The sequence below is a fragment of the Corylus avellana genome, chromosome ca3, assembly GCF_901000735.1.
Source record: "Corylus avellana chromosome ca3, CavTom2PMs-1.0".
Taxonomy (NCBI): domain Eukaryota; kingdom Viridiplantae; phylum Streptophyta; class Magnoliopsida; order Fagales; family Betulaceae; genus Corylus; species Corylus avellana.
Window position 1 is genome coordinate 30,592,444 of NC_081543.1, and position 12,811 is coordinate 30,605,254.

Below are 12,811 nucleotides of genomic sequence, written 5' to 3' on the forward strand. Positions count from 1 at the left end.
TTAATGAATAGATAAAGAAAAGGCACATCACATCTTGATACAGACTTTGTGCTTGTCACATTACTTAATAGTGTCCCCCAAAATGTGCTGTTAATTGAAGCAAAAATAAATGAACTGTAAATGGAGAAAGCTGGTGATGTTTGTAAGCAATTTGGGATAGACATCCCCACTAATAATTTTGATAGCAAATGTGAGAGATAATTTAAGGTTAATCTACCTAAGCAAATTTTGGACTCCCGTCTATATTTTTGGGCAAGTAATTCTCTCGTATTTGCTATCCGAATCTGAATAATTTGGACTTCAAATTGCTAGAAATTCGGAGCCAAGCAATTTGGCTAACACGTCACAATTGTGCAATTTTCAGAGGATTCTATAATGGTACAAACATGGCACATGCAGAATGGATAATCATTCCTAAAGGTGCAAATAAAGGTGGGTTAATTGTTGGATTATAATTGCAAGTGCCATTTCAAGGAAGCTCATCTGTCACAGTAATTATTTCAGTGCCTAAAGTTACATGGTAAAATGCTTTTTTCTTTATGAAAAATCACATGTTATGTGAGCCCAGGAGGGTGATGCTACCCATAACATATGATTTATCTTCATGAAATCACAATGTAAGGTTCACATCACTTTCTGCAGCAGCAATGTGCAGATTCATGCCTTGAAGATGGTGAGCCACATCATAAGATGGAAGCACATGCGTCATTATCTTATCGAAAGGTAGCACAGAACTGAAGTACCAACATGCCCTTGATATAATTTTTTTTGCTTAGCAAAACAATTATGGGTTTTTGGGTGCATGATGGTCTCCAACTAAAGCAAAAAATAATTCCCCATATAAAAAGTATCATTTAAGCAATCATGCTGGTGAAAAAACACAAACCTCGTCCTCATACAATAATATAATGCATTTGTTTATGAAGTTTGGTCGAAGAAACTTAAGTAGAGTTATATATAAAGCTTTTCAATTACACCTTTTGACAAATGGGTTTATACCAATTTGAAAAGTTTAATGTTCTCATGCTTTTTGGACCATTTTTCTTCACTTTTTTTTTAATTGGGTAGGGAGAATTTTTTTAAAAGCAAATCTATTAAACTGACATGTGTCTAAAATACACGTAATTCTTACGACCTTTGACATTAAAGATGCCCACATAGCAAAAGACCTTAAAGTTCCCATTATCTTAACAAAGTTAAAAGCTCATCATTGTAATGATTATATACTGTTTGCCAGAGGATAAAAAGTAATTATTTTGGCAGCCCAGAATGTAAGAAAGCTCTGGGGATCAAATACAGATCATACCCCCTCCTGGAAAGCAAACACCAGCCTAACTCTAACAACACATACACAGTCACACAAATCTGTGGAAAAATCTAACAAAATTTGGATACATTAAGAAAGCCAAGCCTTTATTTCCAAGAAAGAGAAAGAGTTTGTTAAGAGACCAAACTTGGCAGCAGTTAGGCCTTGGTTTTTGAGCTTCCAACCTAGTGCTTGTTGTTGGAAGATTTGGTTTGGTTTTGTTTTTGATTAAACAAAGAATTAAAGTAGTGAATAAATAAGAAAGGGAGAGGAGAAGAAATATCATCATAGGTTGTCTTCTTTATTTATGGGTGGGGCAGCCAACATTCCCAGTAAATCATGAAAGCATTGCACTCCTGCATCTTTTAGTGACTCCATAACTTTTGAGCCGACCAAACTATCATGAGGGTTGAGAGGGCAGCCCTTCTGCTCCTCACATTCCCCTCCCACCCATTCCTTCAAATTATACTCTGTACTTTGTTGTAACATTTTGTTTCTAATATTTCACACCAACTAAAAACACCCACCAGAAGAAATTATATATATATATTTGTTCTCAAAATAAAATATGAAGAAAAACAATGCTGAATTGGCCTCTATAGTTTGGAATTTTGACAAATAGTTCATTAGGGTACTAAACACTCCCTTGGATAAGCAAAAAAAAAAAAAAAATCTTGTCGTTAGAAAAGTTGATAGAATCTGTTAATGTGCTAAATTAATGCCAATCATATTGTGACACTGATGTGGCACATTAACAAACAATACGAAACATAAAATACTCATAAAAACACGAAAGTAGTTAGCACTTTTATATTACATCAGGATACTTTTTCAAACCAAAAACAAGAAACACCCCCTCCAAAACACTTCAACAAACATATCCCTAATACTATATATAGGTTGCCCATCTTACAGGTTGTTATGTCAACTTCTTATTCTTTTTTTTTTTTTCTCTTTTTTTACATGTCCACACAAGGGGAGAGGGGAGAAAAGATTCGAACTAGTAACTTCTGCTTTATAAGGCGTGGTTCTCAGTCGATTGAGCTAAGTCAACTTTTTAAGGAAAGAAAGAAAGAAAGTAAAAAAATTAAGGTTTTAGGACAGAAATTGAGATATCCACTACTTTTATACAGTCCCATGTGTGTGAGTGATGAACTAACAATCAAATGTTGTTTTTAAAATACATTAATCATCGTTGTCCAACCGGAAAAAAAGGGGGAAATGGTCCTAAAAAGGCTTATCTTGATTCACAGACTGGGCCTTTTAAGTTGTCTTAGTCTTCAAAATGAGAAGATAAAGCTCGTGGAACCCTTTTTCCTTATACCAATGCGTTGTCAAAATAATGGGCACCATCACCTTTATTAGCTTATACTTAAAACTGGCATTGGGATGGAAAGAAAAAAAAAAGATGATTTTTCTAATCAACTCCATTCTTTTAGTCCAAAAGAAAAGAGCTTTTGAGTGGGGTAACTTCTCTGGAGGAACATATATATACAATTAAGTTGTATGATGGGATAGGATAATTCCATCTTAACATTAATTATTCCGCATCATTTTGCAAGTGAGGATACCCCGGCCTATGGCCTATCTTATCAACACCCAACACAGCCAAAAAAATAATTCTACCTTATCGAGAGAAAACTTTTACTTTTATTCCAGCAATCAGACATATTCTATTTTTCCATTAATTACGTTCTTTAAATTAGGATTTTATTTTATTGTAATTTTATTATTTTAGGAATTTTCATAATAGGCTTAGCAGAGCCTAAGTTACTTTCCATGGCTCTATGAGGACGCAGGAGGAGTAACCCTTTTGCAGACTTGAACGATGTGTACGAGTGCAAGGAGACACCACATTAGGATCAATTGATGATTCGTTTGCAGCACATGGAGGAGAAATTTGCTGGTATGGCCGAGCGGATAGGGGAGCAAGTACTGCACACCCAAATCGAGGCCTTCGCCAATCAATTTGCCACCATGGGTGTTCTAAACGGTTGTCGCCATCAACCAACTCTATGTTACGTGGATGAAGATGACGTGGGTACCTTTAGTGCGGTGCGATCTCAATGGAACAAAGTATGGTTTGATGCCCGAGGTCCGCGGCGCAACACCTTGACCGTTATTCGCAAGCCTCAAATATTTCACTTACCAAATACATCTAATGTGGATGAGGAAGATGAATTCCTTGATGAGGAGTTCCAAGAAGATGAGTTCATTGATGAGGAGTTCAAACATTGAAATGTTCATGAACATGTTGAAGGTACTTCACAAAGATTCGTGGATTGAGATTCTCCACCAACCTTTGATATCAATATCAATGATGAAGATCTTGTGGAAAGTTCTTTGTCATATGATCAAGAGGAAGAATAGGTACCATATTGGATCCCTCCAATATTTTACGGCATCCATTCTAAAGAAGAGGAATCGTTGGAAGAGATAAATCTCTTAGATAGTACTGAAATTTTTTATGAAAGTTCTACATATTATGTGCTTGATGAAAGCCCTAAAAGTGAAGTATTTGATTTTAGTGTTGAAAAAGTTGACGATGTTGATTTCCTTGGGGTACATGACATTTTATCAAATTCTTCTAAAAAATGTTTGTAATGAATTTATACGGTGAAGGAGAATTTTATATTTATAAAGGAAGAGATAATTGATCAATTTTTGGAGATTTTCATGGCGTGTGAAGAGAAGAATGTACATGAGAAGCATGTAAAATTTGAACTACCTCAACGTAATGGGTAGAACTTTCAAGATGATCATCATAGTCTTATGGTGAATTGAAATACCCCCAAAACTGGCATTGACCATTTTAGTAGGGTTACTAGCAATTCTTCCACTTGAGTTAACTGGTAACTAACTGAAGGAATCGTTCATCAAGCATACTGAGAGTAATTGTAACGGAATGTGAAAATAACAAATCTGAGATATCTAAATAAATATTAAGGCATGCATGTACTATCACCAATCACAGACTGGGAGACTAATCCAAATAATCAAACCTTGTAGAGTCTCCAGCTTTCTTTCCTTTAAAAGCACTTTTAAAATAAATAACATAACAAGCCGCAAACACTGCATAAGTCTAAGACTTAGTAAGTAAATCTCACAGTTGAGTATGAAATGAGCTCTGATTTATAAGCAGTAATAGACACGTGTTTATTTCGGTAAGCAATTGAGGTGTTGGCAGTGTTGCCTCTATTATTACACCATGAAAATATAATTTTGGTTTTAGAGATGTGCATGTGTAATTCCAGCGACAATTACCTATAAGTTTTAATGCAGAAAACTAATATTTTAATAGGTCATAATTATCATGTATGGTCTACCCAAGATATTACCGGCTCTCAGTAGGGTTGGCGTTGTCCCGAGAGACCTGTAATACAATATCGGTGTCCTGGTTATTGTACGCTACCGTCTAGAACACTAGCAGCCCGACCGAGTCTAATTTCGGGTGGGCCACACTACTAATGATGTACGTCTTGTAGTGACCCACCAATCAAACATGGTTGCGGCGGTCACGAAACAACCATTAGATCCAAGGCCCATATAACACACACACATTTAACCATATAATCAAGTATATATAGTAAGTTCATGGTCATTATACCGCACGTACCAGTATACCATGTCATATAATGCATCTTATTAATCAGTTATCAAGGCAATTACCAAGTGGCGTAAAAGTAATTATACTCATAACATACGCGTGCTCAGTTAGCTGACATATCGCATGTTTTTAAAGAAAGCAGTCGTAAGTATTTACTTACTTCGCACGCTCACCCGATTCTCCCGACATTTTGGACTCCTGCTATAATGAAACATAGATTATCGTTATCCACATTACTATGGTGTCTATTCTAAATACACAAGATCCTATCGAATAGCAAACTCTCTTTCTTTCTTTGTCTAATTGGCTTTAAAACTTTCTTATATTGTAAAAGGTACTCAAGGTGAATCTTCTCGAATAAAGGGGAAATATCCATATTATGAAGTAAGCAAACAATTCAAGGGAGCATGTACGAACAGGACAAAGGACTGGATGGCAATAATCAGGTGTAATGCTCTTTGCAAATTGGACAGCGGAAAAGAGGGATTATGCATCAAATCCAAAGAGAACTACAATGAGATTAAAAGGGGGAATAAAAATGAGAGATATTTAAGCATTCTCAGCAGTTTTCTCGTTATTTTTTTCTAAATATAAGGATCAAAACTACTTTTTACTTCCCTATAAATACATTCCACAATACATTCCCTTAACACTTCCTTATATTATTAAAATAATATATATTTTTTTTACTTTTATTTAAAAAAAAAATCCAAAAACCTTTTATTTTCTCTCTCATCTCAGTCTACTTTCTCTTTGTCTTATGGATGTGTTCATAGGCACCATGGCTGAAGCAAATCATGTTTTTGCAAATTTTGTAGATTCTTGATTGCTAGTATGATTTTTCAGATTAGTTTTTAAACCAGCGGGTGTTTTTGCTTCGATTACAGGTGGGTTATTTTTGTCTTTGATTACTGGCGGTAAAGGGGAGAGGAGAAGAAACCATAATCTTTGTTCTTCTTCTTGGTTTCTTCGTACGGTAATGAGGGTTTTCTTGGCTTCTTCTTGATTTACATATTTTTTTCTTCATTTGGAGAGAGAGATGAGAGAGGAGAGAAGAGAGAGATGTGTAGAACATAGATGAAGTTTGAGACACAGGTTGAAGAAAGATGGGAGTTTTGATGTTTTGCAGAGAGAAAGAGAGGTGCGAGAGAAGATGAGGGATGGCGTAGCTATGATGTGAGAGGAGAGAATTGAATTTTTTCTATTTCAATACAAATAAGGATTGCTACACTTTACCGATCCTAATGTTTAGGGCTCATTTAGGGAGTTTGCTGTAGGTGATTTTTTTTGACATTTTTCCTAAACTTAGGAACCTCATGTAGAGAGTCTGCTAGAAATGAAAAAACAGAGGCTTGAAAATTATACAAAAGATTATTACTTTCCAGTAAAATCATATGAAATAAGAGTTTTAAGACTTAAAAAGCACAATGAGTATTGTTAGTTTCAGACGATTTTTTTTGTATTTTTCCCAAAAAAAATTCTTCTCCTTCTCAAAATCAAGTTTAAACCTTGAGTTTGAGGGGAATATTAGAATATTTTATATTCTATGTTATTATGTTTCCTTATTAGGTTTATTACCCTTTTAGGGTTTCATGTGTTATGGGTACACGTAGAAGACCTCACAGCCAAGCAAGTGGTATAGAAGGAAAGGTCTAAGAAGAAGACACGTGGGGAAGAAGGGAAAGTTGGGGAGTACAGTTGTCCTCTTTTCTTCTGCACTTTATGTTAATTTTATGCATGCGTTTTATTTGTTAAAGCCTGCGTTTTGCAAGGCCTTTCTATGTAATTTCCAGTACTTGTATTTCGGCACTTCTAGAACCTTGGGGAAGGGATCCAGGTGGCCATTCTGTTAGAATATATTCTAACAGAATGGGTGATATAATGGGGGGCACTCTCATTAGATGGGATATGCATAGAGATTCCTGGCTTGAGACGTTGTAGGAGAAGGAGCAATCTCGAATCTGCTCATTTATCTTTAATATATTTTCTGCATTATTCCATTTCCTTTGCTGTTTTCATTCAAACCCATAAAAATCATCATACAAACCAAGAAAAACCTTTACAATTGGTATACAGAGCCAATGATCTTCTCTAGTTTAGTTTCCCCAACCACTAGAAAACACCAAATTTTTTTTTTTTTTCTTTCTTCTCTCATACTCTACCATGGCAAAAGGTACTCGTCTTTTCCAACTGTTTGAATCTCTAAAAGAGTGTCAGGAGGCTATTAACTTGCAACGCACAGTCAATACTGATGTTCAGCAACGCCTCATAGAGCTGCATGAGATGATGCAGACGCTCGTGGCTAACCAAAACCCTCCACCTCCACCTCCACCTCCTGTAGCGAATGACCTTGAGCAAGCTCCTGGCCGTGATGATAGGCGCCAGCAGGACCATGCGTTGGATTGGCGTGATGATGACCGTGACCAGTTCCGGGGAGAGAGATAGATTCACACCCGTACCTTACTCTTGGATTTTCCAAGGTTTTCTGGTGAGAATCCCTCTAGTTGGACGTACAAGGTAAACCAATTTTTTTGAATATTATCAAACTCCCCTGTATCAGCGAGTCCGCATGGCTTCCTTTCACATGGAAGGCGAGGCCTTGGTATGGTTTCAGGACGCTGATGAGGCTGGCCAGTTTCCTACTTGGGAGATATTCCTCCAATCCTTACTCACCCGTTTTGGCCCTGCCTACGATGACCCCATGGAAGCTCTCACCAAGTTGCACCAAACCTCCACTGTCACTGAGTATACTTCTCAGTTTGAATCCCTCTCCAATTGACTTCGTGGACTTTCAGATAGGAATCGTTTAAGCTGCTTCTTGAGTGGCCTCAAGGATGAGATTCGCCTTCCATTACGAATGCTCAATCCTTTGACATTAGTTGCTGCCTTTGGCTTGGCCAAACTCCAGGAGGAATATTTGATTAGCACTAGAAAAGCTCTCAAACCAGCCATACATTCCACATCCTTTACCCGTCACCATTCTTGGGGTTCTTCGAGCTCCACTCCAAACCCGACCCCTGCCCCACCCAACCCAAACACTAGACCACAAGCCAATTACCCTGTTCAGAAAATTTCACCGATTCAGATGCGTGAACGTAGGGAGAAAGGGTTATGTTACTATTGTGATGACAAATGGAATCCGGGACACCGGTGTAAGTCTACCAAGATTTACCTATTGACGGGAATGGAATTCCAAGATGAGGAACGTGGCGATGAGATTTTTTTTTACTCCATTGAAGATACCCCTACCGTGGTTGAGAATGCTGTGTTGGATGGAATTCAACCCGCCATTTCCTTACACGCTATTGCGGGGTCACTTAGCCCCAACACCATGCGTTTGGTGGGATTCATTCAAAATCAGCGTGTGGTTGTCTTGATTAACTCATATAGCACGCACAATTTTTTGGACCCTACTTTGTTGCAGAAGATTCCACTCCTGGTGGCACCTACACCCACATTGCAGGTGAAGGTGGCAAATGGTGCTAAGCTTTTAAGTGGTGGGCGATGTCACTCGGTGGCCTTGAAACTGCAAGGTAACACATTCATCACTAATTTCTATGTTCTTACTTTAGGAGGCTGTGATGTTGTGCTGGGTATTGATTGGTTGAGGACATTAGGGCCTATTTTGTGGGATTTCAACTTATTAACCATGCAAATCCAAATTGGGAAGGAGACTATAACATTTCATGGTTTAAGCCCTACTGGGTTATCATTGGAAGAGGGTCATCAGTTTCTTAAAGGCTCAACATCTATGAATAAGGGTGTCTTATTACAGCTATATGCACTAAAGTTTGATCAAGCCTCTAACCCTATTCCTGAACCGCTGAAGGGTATAGTGCATAAATTTAAATCCATCTTTGATGAACCTAAAGGATTACCACCTCCTAGGTCTCATGATCATCAAATCCCCCTCAAAGGTACTCAACCTATATCTGTTACTCCCTATAAATACCCTTTTTACCAGAAAACGGAGATAGAAAAGATTGTATGTGAACTTTTGGAGTCTGGGGTAATTAGACCTAGTAAAAGTCCATTTTTTGCCCCTGTGTTGCTGGTTAGGAAGGCGGATGGTTTATGGCGGATGTGTGTTGATTATAGGGCACTTAATCAGGACACCATCAAGGATAAATATCCTATTCCTGTCATTGATGAACTATTGGATGAACTCTATGATGCAAAATATTTTTCTAAGCTGGATCTAAGGTCAGGATACCATCAAATCCGTGTGAAACCTGAGGATGTTCACAAAACGGCCTTTCGAACTCATGAAGGCCACTACGAGTTTTTAGTAATGCCATTCGGCCTCACTAATGCTCCATCGACATTTCAGGGGTTGATGAATGACATCTTCAGACCCTTCTTGAGAAAATTTGTCTTGTTTTTTTCGATGATATTTTAGTATACAGCCAGACTTGGGCTGATCACGTGAACCACCTTCGCACCGTGTTGACCGTGTTACAATCTAATCTCCTCTATGCTAAAGCTTCTAAGTGCATCTTTGGGGTACAGGAAATACCTAGGCCATCTTCTCTCTCATCAGGGGGTTCGGGCAGACCCATCTAAGCTTGAATCCATGCTTCAATGGCCCACTCCTACGAACATCAAGTCCTTAAGGGGTTTTCTTGGCCTCACTGGCTATTACCGAAAATTCATTAGGGGGTATGGAGTGATTGCAGCCCCCCTAACAGCATTATTGAAGAAAAATTCCTTTCACTGGAATGATAGTGCCACAGAAGCTTTCCTCAAACTCAAGCAGGCCGTGACCAGTCCTCCTGTGTTGAGACTTCTTGACTTTACTCAGACCTTCACCATTGAATGTGATGCCTCTGGTATCGAATTGGGTGCAGTGTTAATGCAAGAGGGTCACCCCATCGCATTCCTCAGCCAGGCCTTGAAAGGACAAGCATTGAACCTCTCCACCTATGAGAAGGAGTTGCTGTCCTTGGTCAAGGCATTTAAGAAGTGGTTGTAACGACCTAGGAAAAAGCGCTAGCCATATCTGCGCTATCACCCCAAAAGGACTAGTCAATTTGGAGCTTCCCTAGAATTCATTATAAATCTCAGTTTCACTTAGTAACTAGGCAATGTGGGACTTAGCACCATGACTATCTCTATAAACCATCCACTCTATGTGGGCTTCTTCTCATCTTCCCAATATGGGACCGGGGTGTTACAAACTCCCCCTCTTAAACTCCTGACGTCTTCGTCAGGTCCACGTCATACAGTGCTCCAGTACCACATGACCTGGCGTTACTAGGTGGCTTTAATACCACTTGTAACGACCCAGGGAAAAGCGCTAGCCATATCTGCGCTATCACCCCAAAAGGACTAGTCAATTTGGAGCTTCCCTAGAATTCATTATAAATCCCAGTTTCACTTAGTAACTAGGCAATGTGGGACTTAGTACCATGACTATCTCTATAAATCATCCACTCTATGTGGGCTTCTTCTCATCTTCCCAATATGGGACCGAGGTGTTACAGAGACCCTATTTGTTAGGGAAGCCTTTTAAAGTAAAAACTGACCAACAATCCCTCAAATTTTTGCTGGAGCAGAAGATTGGGACAACAGCCCAACAACGCTGGATTTCCAAATTACTTGGTTATGACTTTGTAATAGAGTACAAGAAGGGGAAGGAGAACCGAGTAGCTGATGCCTTGTCTCGCAAATTTGAGGATTCTACGGATGAAGTGACTATTTCTCTAATTTCTTTTCCCACTCCTACTTGGGTGGATGACTTGAAATCCTCCTATCTCCAAGATGTTGTCACCAGGGAGTTGTATTCCAAATTACAGCAAGGGTTGGATACACCAAAAGGGTATACCTTGCAGCAGGGTTTGATCTTACGGAAGGGTCGCATCTGGATTGATAAGAACTCAGCCTTTAAACTCCAACTCTTAGCTTACATTCACTCCAACCCCACTGCGGGCCATTCAGGCTGCCATAAGACCATCCATCGAGCTAAGGCAGATTTTTATTGGGAAGGGAGGCGGCGAGACATCAAACAATTTATCAAATAATGCTCTGTATGCCAAGGAAACAAACATGAGACCACCCTCCCTGCAAGGTTACTCCAACCTCTTCCTATACCTACACGAGTATGGTCCGATATTTCTACGGATTTCATAGAGGGCTTGCCTTTCTCTCACGGCTACACAGTGATTCTAGTGGTGGTGGACAGATTCACTAAATATAGCCATTTCTTACCCCTTTCCCATCCTTATACAGCTTCTAAGGTTGCTCACATTTTCTTGTCTAACATCCTCAAGCTTCATGGTATGCCAAAAACCATTGTGTCAGACAGGGATCCGATCTTCACTAGCACCTTTTGGCGAGAACTCTTTCAGCTACAGGGTATCTCATTGGCTTTCAGCTCAGCCTATCACCCCCAATTGGATGGCCAAACCGAATCACTAAACAAGTGCCTCGAAACCTACCTGTGATGCTATGCGGGACTAAACCAAAAGGGTGGAGTTTATGGTTGCCTATGGCTGAATGGTGGTATAATACAAACTACCATTCTTCTACTGGCTTAACCCCCTTTAAGGTAGTTTATGGTTATCCTCCTCCCTCCTTGTTATCCTATATTCCTAGGACATCAGAAAACCTTGCTGTCGATACTCAATTGAAGGATCACAGCTCTGTTCTAACTCTTCTAAAGGAACACCTGCAATTGGCATAGAATCGTATGAAAGTGCAAGCGGATAAGAAGCGCACAGAGCGGAATTTTGACATAGGAGATTCGGTTTATCTCCGTCTTCAACCTTACCGCCAGAAAACTATGGCTACGCGGAAGAATTTCAAACTCTCACCTCGGTTCTTTGGCCCTTTTCGCATTATTCAGAAGATTGGTCATGTTGCCTATAAGCTGGATTTACCACTCGAAGCAAGAATCCACCCAGTCTTCCATGTCTCTTGCCTCAAAAAGAAATTGGGCTAGCAAATTGTACCACTTCCTACCCTGCCACCGGTGGATCAAAATGGAGAGGTTAGCCCGAGCCCGACTCAGTGATTGAGAGACGTATGGCCAAGAAGAAAGGTAGGTCCATCACGGAAGTGCTGATCCGTTGGAAGGGAGCTTCACCAGAGGATGATACTTGGGAGTCCCTTTGGGCTTTGCAGGAACAGTACCCCCACCTTGTGGGCAAGGTGCTTTGAAGGGGAGGGCCCTGTTATGGGTACACGTAGAAGACTTCACAGCCAAGCAAGTGGTATAGAAGGAAAGGTCTAAGAAGAAGACACTTGGGGAAGAAGGGAAAGTTGGGGAGTACAGTTGTCCTCTTTTCTTCTGCACTTTATGTTAATTTTATGCATACGTTTTATTTGTTAAAGCCTGCGTTTTGCAAGGCCTTTTTATGTAATTTCCAGTACTTGTATTTCAGCACTTCTAGAACCTTGGGGAAGGGATCCAGGTGGCCATTCTGTTAGAATATATTCTAACAGAATGGGTGATATAATGGAGGGCACTCTCATTAGATGGGATATGCATAGAGATTCCTGGCTTGAAACATTGTAGGAGAAGGAGCAATCTTGAATTTGCTCATTTATCTTTAATATATTTTATGCATTATTCCATTTTCTTTGTTGTTTTCATTCAAACCCATAAAAATCATCATACAAACCCAGAAAAACCTTTACAATATTGTAGTTAAATCAAATGGTAAAATGAGTAAAAGACCATTATATCCTTAAAATTTTTTAAAATTTCAAATTTACCCTTATTTATAAATAAAAAATTATTATTATAATTATTATATTAAAAAATAAATAAAATCGTGGATCACAAAGTGACCCACAGCGGGTCACCAAGGTGACCCACGGAGGGTCACTTGGTGACCCCGGTGGGTCGATGGGTCAACAAGTGACCCATCGACCATCATTTTTTTGGCTTTTTTTTT